Source organism: Eublepharis macularius, chromosome 4 (assembly GCF_028583425.1).
Source record: "Eublepharis macularius isolate TG4126 chromosome 4, MPM_Emac_v1.0, whole genome shotgun sequence".
Taxonomy (NCBI): Eukaryota; Metazoa; Chordata; class Lepidosauria; order Squamata; family Eublepharidae; genus Eublepharis; species Eublepharis macularius.
This window is the reverse complement of record NC_072793.1, coordinates 37124948-37131004: the sequence shown is the minus strand read 5'-3', so window position 1 is coordinate 37131004 and position 6057 is coordinate 37124948.

Sequence of the window (6057 nt, the reverse complement as noted above, 5' to 3'; positions counted from 1 at the left end):
TCTTTTAGCAATTCTCTTATCTTCTTTGTGTCTATTAATTCTGTTGCAGAATAAGTAAATGCAACAGAATCAACGAGGCCTGTCAAACTCAGGATATCTTCTGAAATGAGCTTTCTCTCTTACTTTTGTGAAATACATGCAAGAATGTATACATAAACTAGCCACATACATGTATTTCTGCAAACTGCAAATGCCTGGATGAGACTCTGAAGAGTACTTCTAGGCTCACCAACAGGCTACAGGAAAAAAAATGCCCTGTCCCTTTAATAGGGGCTCAATGTATGGAAATAGGCAGGAAAAAACTTTTCATGGCATGGAGGTAAATAATATCACGGTGGTAAATAATATCCAATTAAGCTTCTTTTAAAGGGCCAGGATACATTTCTTCCAGGCTGTTGGCAACTCTAGCTACTTCGTTTTTTGTACTTTGGATCATACCATACATAGTTCATGTATGAACTGTGTAGTACACATGTAGAAATTACAGAAGTAGGGTATTTGTTAAATATACACACGTGGGACTGAAAAACGATTTGACGCTACTCAAGTTTTTTTTAATTTCAGCTTGCTCATTCATTCATTTATTCATTCATTCATATTCCACCTTTCTCACTGAGACTTAAGGTGGATTACAGAGTGTGAGATTAGTATAGTCAGTGGCAAGGACAAGGGCAGGCATTTCCATACCATGTCATAGGGTAAATGAATACAAGTTTACAAAGACATAGCATTAACAAGGATCCAATACAGGGCTGAAGAATTGCTGAAACAGAACATAATCAATTCTAGGACTTACATTAAACAACATGAAGCACCGGTAGTATATAGGAGTACATATTTAAAGCAACAGATAATATGTAAGGCATCATAATGGTGAAGTCTATGGTTCCTAACTAGAGATGGGCACAGAATGAAAAAAACCCAAACTGCTCGGTTCGTGGTTCGTTAATTTCCATAGAACACGAACTTAATGAACTCACCCAATTTCCAAACCGATTTGAAGTTTGGGGTTCGGGAGGGCCCAGGACGGCCCCCTCCATGCTCAGAGAAAAAAGCGCCCTTTTCCCAAACACCTCCTCAGTCCCCAGTCAGTAAGAAAAACAAGAAAGCAAGAGAAAAGCAAAGAGGCTTTTCAGCCCCTTTTCCAGCAGCCAGAAGTGTAGACCAAAGCTCCAAGTTTCAATTCCAATCCCAACACCACAGCCAGCCACCAAGCCCTCAAGCTCTCTTCCCTCTCCCACTCTAGACTGAAACCAGGAATCACACGGCTTCCCCTATTTATGGAAAAAGCCAAGAGATTGAACAACCCAGGAGCACTCTGGTTGGCGTAAAAACCTGCCTAACATGGTTCTGGAAGGAAGAGATTGGTGTTACCATGGCTGTTGAAGGCCCATCTCCTCAGCTGCCTCGGAGATTCTAACCCTCCTCCCTTTTCCTGGCTGGATAGGCCAGAGTGGGAGCTCTCTAGTTGGCAGGGACAGCTGCCAATCAAGCCTGGAGGCCTCAGATTGGGGGCAAGCTAAAGACTGCCACCGTTGCCTGGGCGAGGAAGTATTTGGTGCCAAAAGTGTCCGAACTGGCAACGGAACAGTAGAAAAATTCATTTGGTTCGGAAAAACATGGTCCCACAGAATGTGTAGTTCTTTGACTATAAACCGGCCATTCTGTACGGAATTTGGTTCTGTAGTTCACTTTGTGCCCATCTCTATTCCTAACTCATTAGTGAAACATCTGGGACCCCTTTCTTTTCTTTTCTTTTCTTTTCTTTTCTTTTCTTTTTTCTTTTCTTTTTTATAATAATTTTTATTGATATTAATAATGCTTACAATACAAAATAGTTACAAAGCTATTCTTAGTGAAACTTTTGTGGTTTACAGTATAAGATAACTTTCTAGTAGATAGTCTGAAATTGTTTCACAAAAGGTAAACTTTAGTCATAAACTTGGGCTTGAAAATAGTTAGAAAAAAGGCAATAATATGTAACTATCATTGAATCATTTCAACATTACCAGATCAAATCCTTTCCCCCTCCCCCTCCCCCCGTCTTTCCCCCCTAAAGATAGTTATCAACCATAAATTCTCCTGACTTTCTCTTTCCTCCCTCCTCACCCCCCTCCCCTTTCTACCCTTCCCCTAACCCCACATATAGACAATCCTGACATGGTGACCTGTAGGTAATACCTAACAGGTTATTGATATAGAATACCAATTCCAAGTGCAGGAAAAGACAATGAGGGCTAAGTGCAATTACCCCCTATCCCCCCTACCGCCCCAGTCCCCTATGGTATCTTAATTAAATGCTTTTTTCATTAACTTCACAACATGAAAAATTATGTCCTGCTTATTGAGAACAATCCTCTAATTTAAATGAACTGGTATTTTGCTATTCTTAATGGGAGATAAGGCAGATAACATTCTTCTTTTCTGAGTGTTCCTCTCCATTTCTATTGCGGGGTCAATTCCAATGGCTCTAAGAAGTGCTTCTCCAGACTCTTGATCAATAGCTCTGTAAATTTGTTCTTGATGTGTGACTTCTAGATGAACAAGATTAGTCCATTTACAGTTGATTTGAGCTTTCTTTAGAGCCTCAGATGTTCTTTTCAGTTATCTTCTTTTGCTCAGTACTTCTGGTGGTAAATCAGTGAAGGCTAATACTGGGGTTCCGTTGTAGTCAAGTGCTCCCCTCGCTCTAGCAGTTGCAAGAATTTTTTTCTTAATGTTCCCATCTTGAAAGGTAGCAATGATGTCTCTGGGATACTTGTTCTTTCTGCTGTTTCTTGATCCCACTCTATAAGCATTTTCTATTTTTATAGTCTCATCTTCGTCTTCATTCCACTGCAGTTGCTTTATTAGCCACGACGCCAAAAAGTTAGGCAGCTCTTCATTTGTATTAATATTTTCTTTAAATCCTCTAAATGTAATGTTCCTCTGTCTTATGGTCATTTCCAACCTTAATCATCTTTCCCGTTGATAAGCGTGTTTACGCTGAAGGTCTTTAACTTCTATCTGAGTTGCATTGTTTATTTCTACCGCTTTATTAGCACTGTGGGTTGCTTTATTTATTTCGATTTTCATTTCAGCAAATTGCGCTGTAAATTGCTGTGACAACATTTTTATGTTGTCAAGCAGATTTTGTTCCATTTGTTTTATCAATTGGGAAAAGCTGTCCTGTTGGGAGGGTGAGCTTATTTCGGCAGTTTTAGTTGCGCCCGCCATTTTGTCTTCCTCTCCCTGCTTTCTCCCTGGCTCTAGTACTGTTTCCCGGTTCGGAAAAAAGTTCTGTAAGTTTTTTATTGCCTTTACCTTGTGCCTCTTTTTCTCGGACATCTGCTTTCCCATAATTAATGTGTTTCTTTTCGTTGTGATGATTTTAAAAGGGGAATTGGAGGGGGGGGGGACAGAGCTCTTGCACTAAACATCCTTCCTCCTCTCCGTTGATGCCACGCCCCCCCGGGACCCCTTTCTTACAATACTGCCCTCTTAGCTAAGAAAAGGGACTTTTTGAATAATTCAGTTTTGCATTGTTTGCAGAAAGCCAGGAGTGTGGGGGCTCTCCTGACCTCCTCAGGCAGGCCGTTCTGTAGGGTAGGGGCCACCACAGATTTATTTGTTGATGTATTCAAAATATATGTTACACCCATGGGGTCCTGCTCAAGTTTTTTTTTTAAAAAACATTCCTACTTATTTTTACTATGCCCACGTATTTTGTACCTGGAAATGAATTTCTAATTCTAGCTATACCTTGGGTATGTGGATCCTGGAAAGGCTCTTGGAGTTTGGCCAGAGAAACAGCTGAGGATCGTGCCTGGCCAGTCACATGCAGCAGAGGCCCATGTCTATGATCCTGAATGTATAAATGACAACCGCCATCAGAAAACAGCTAAATTTGCATCAGCTTCATGATTCCTAGCACTTCTATGTGAAGAGGAATTGGCACCTGGCAATGAGTTGGAAACAATAACTGTCAGATAAGAAACGGGAAAGATGTAGCAGAAAGAAAGAGGCTGGTGATTCATTATCTGCCCTCTGCAGATCAAGGAGAGTCAGATATTTTGTTATGTGATAAAAGAATCTGTTGTTGTTGTTATCTAGTGAATTCTGCTTATTTTGAACCAGCAAGAAACTTGAAAGCAGAAGTTGTTTTTCAGGGACTTGTGATAATATATATAATAGTGTTCTCAGCCCTTCCTAAGTAGCCAAATCTTCTCCTAGAGATCTGTTCAAAGTTCTCCTCTGTCACATTCTAGCTTAATTCAAAGGCAACAGCACAAGCCTTCGCCTACATTTAATGAAAGAGGAAAAATTTGCTGGGGATGGAGTAAAAGAAACATATTTTATCCCCAATAAAGGGTGGAATATATTGCTAACAGCAGCAAATGTTTATTTGGATTTATCTGATACAAAAGCTATTTATGATAACTGTCAATATTTATATACTAATTTGTGCTCAGTACTCCATCTTTTGTCTGAGGATACTGGTTTGAAATTTCTCCTAATTTTTTTGGGTATTTTCTTGCTCTGCTTCCTCAAGAAGGGGGGGGCTATGCTATCTCATTACCTAGATTGTGTCATTGGACTAATTGGTCATCACTTGTGTACCAGCACATTGCAGATGTGTACACTTAAAAAAACAATAGTTTTTTGGATTCAGGTATCTGAAATCTGTCAGATATAGGCATTTCTCATATTCACTTCCAAAATTCTAGTTTTGTATTTGGAACCATTCCCCCTTCCTGAGAATCCAAATATATGGGGAGGAATCTTTGAGGGGGTAGGTGGGCTGGAGGGTTTGTTTTTAATGCAAAATACACCAAAATTGCTGTTGTGTGAGGACTCTGTCCATTAAAGACCTCCCAAGTTTCAAGAAAATTGGTCTGGGGATCCTATTCTACAGGCCCCTGAACAAGCCTCCCCCCACAGCTACTCTCCATTGTATGCAGGAGTAGGGTGTCTTGCTTTCTCTAGGATAAATAAGTCTTAACCAAACACACACGAGCAACCACTGACCCAAAGACTCCAGAAAACAACTAGAGCCCTACAAGAATCCCAGCACAACAGGGACTTCCGGTTTGGGATCCATGGAGGTCTAATGCAGCTCCATTTGCGGAGCTGACCGGACTGCCGTTTTAAGCGGCCGGCGGGGTGAAAATAGCCCGCGGCCGACTGCTCTCAGGCGGAGAGCAGGCAAAGAACGCTCAAGACCCTAGGGTGAGTTAGATCTCGGACAAGGGGGGGGCTCTGCGTAACGGGTCCCCTTTCGATCCTTGAGGTCCCACCTTGCGACGGGTCGGCTACAATCTCTGCGGCAGTTTTGGGGCCAATTCGGCTGGCATAAGACCTACATACCCAAGCTTCGATTGGGGGAAGAAGTGGAAAGGAGAACTTGAAATCAAAACAGCGATTACAACCCGAGGAAAGTGAAGGGAAGGTAAAGATCACTATCTTCCGATACGGGACAGATTGATAAAAACAGAGAGGAAAAAAAGTAGATTTTTAAACTGCAACAGATTAGCGAAAAGGAGGGGAAGCTTCGGCAGGAGTTGTATTTGAAAAGAGACTAAGTTTAAAGAAGTTATTAAAGAAATCGGACTATTGTTTTGAATACCTGTGGCTTTGGAGCTGTGAGAAAAAGACACCATCGCGAGATCTGCTGTGGGAAGACGGGAGACAGGAAGTGCGTAACAACAATAGAGCGGCTGGAGAGAAGCGGCCCTTGCTGGAGGCAGGAAGAAGGGAATCGCCATCTTTGAGAGGGGAAGGGTCGCGGCCTCAGCGGAAAAGGAAGTAGGCCATATTGGATTATAAAATCATAGAGAGACCATAGAGAAAAGACGCCCGACATTTTGGACCCTTTAAAATCAATTTATGCAAGAAGACCGGGACATTTGAAATAAAAAAGGTACCAAATTTAACGCCACGGAGCTAAGGAAGAGAGCGGACTCGTGGGAGCGAGCCAAAGCAAGCCCCACGATGTCGAAGAAAGCGTGGCAATCGGCAATAGAAAACCTGGATAAAAAACTTTTGGAGGTGATTAAAGAATTTAAAGACATGAAATTG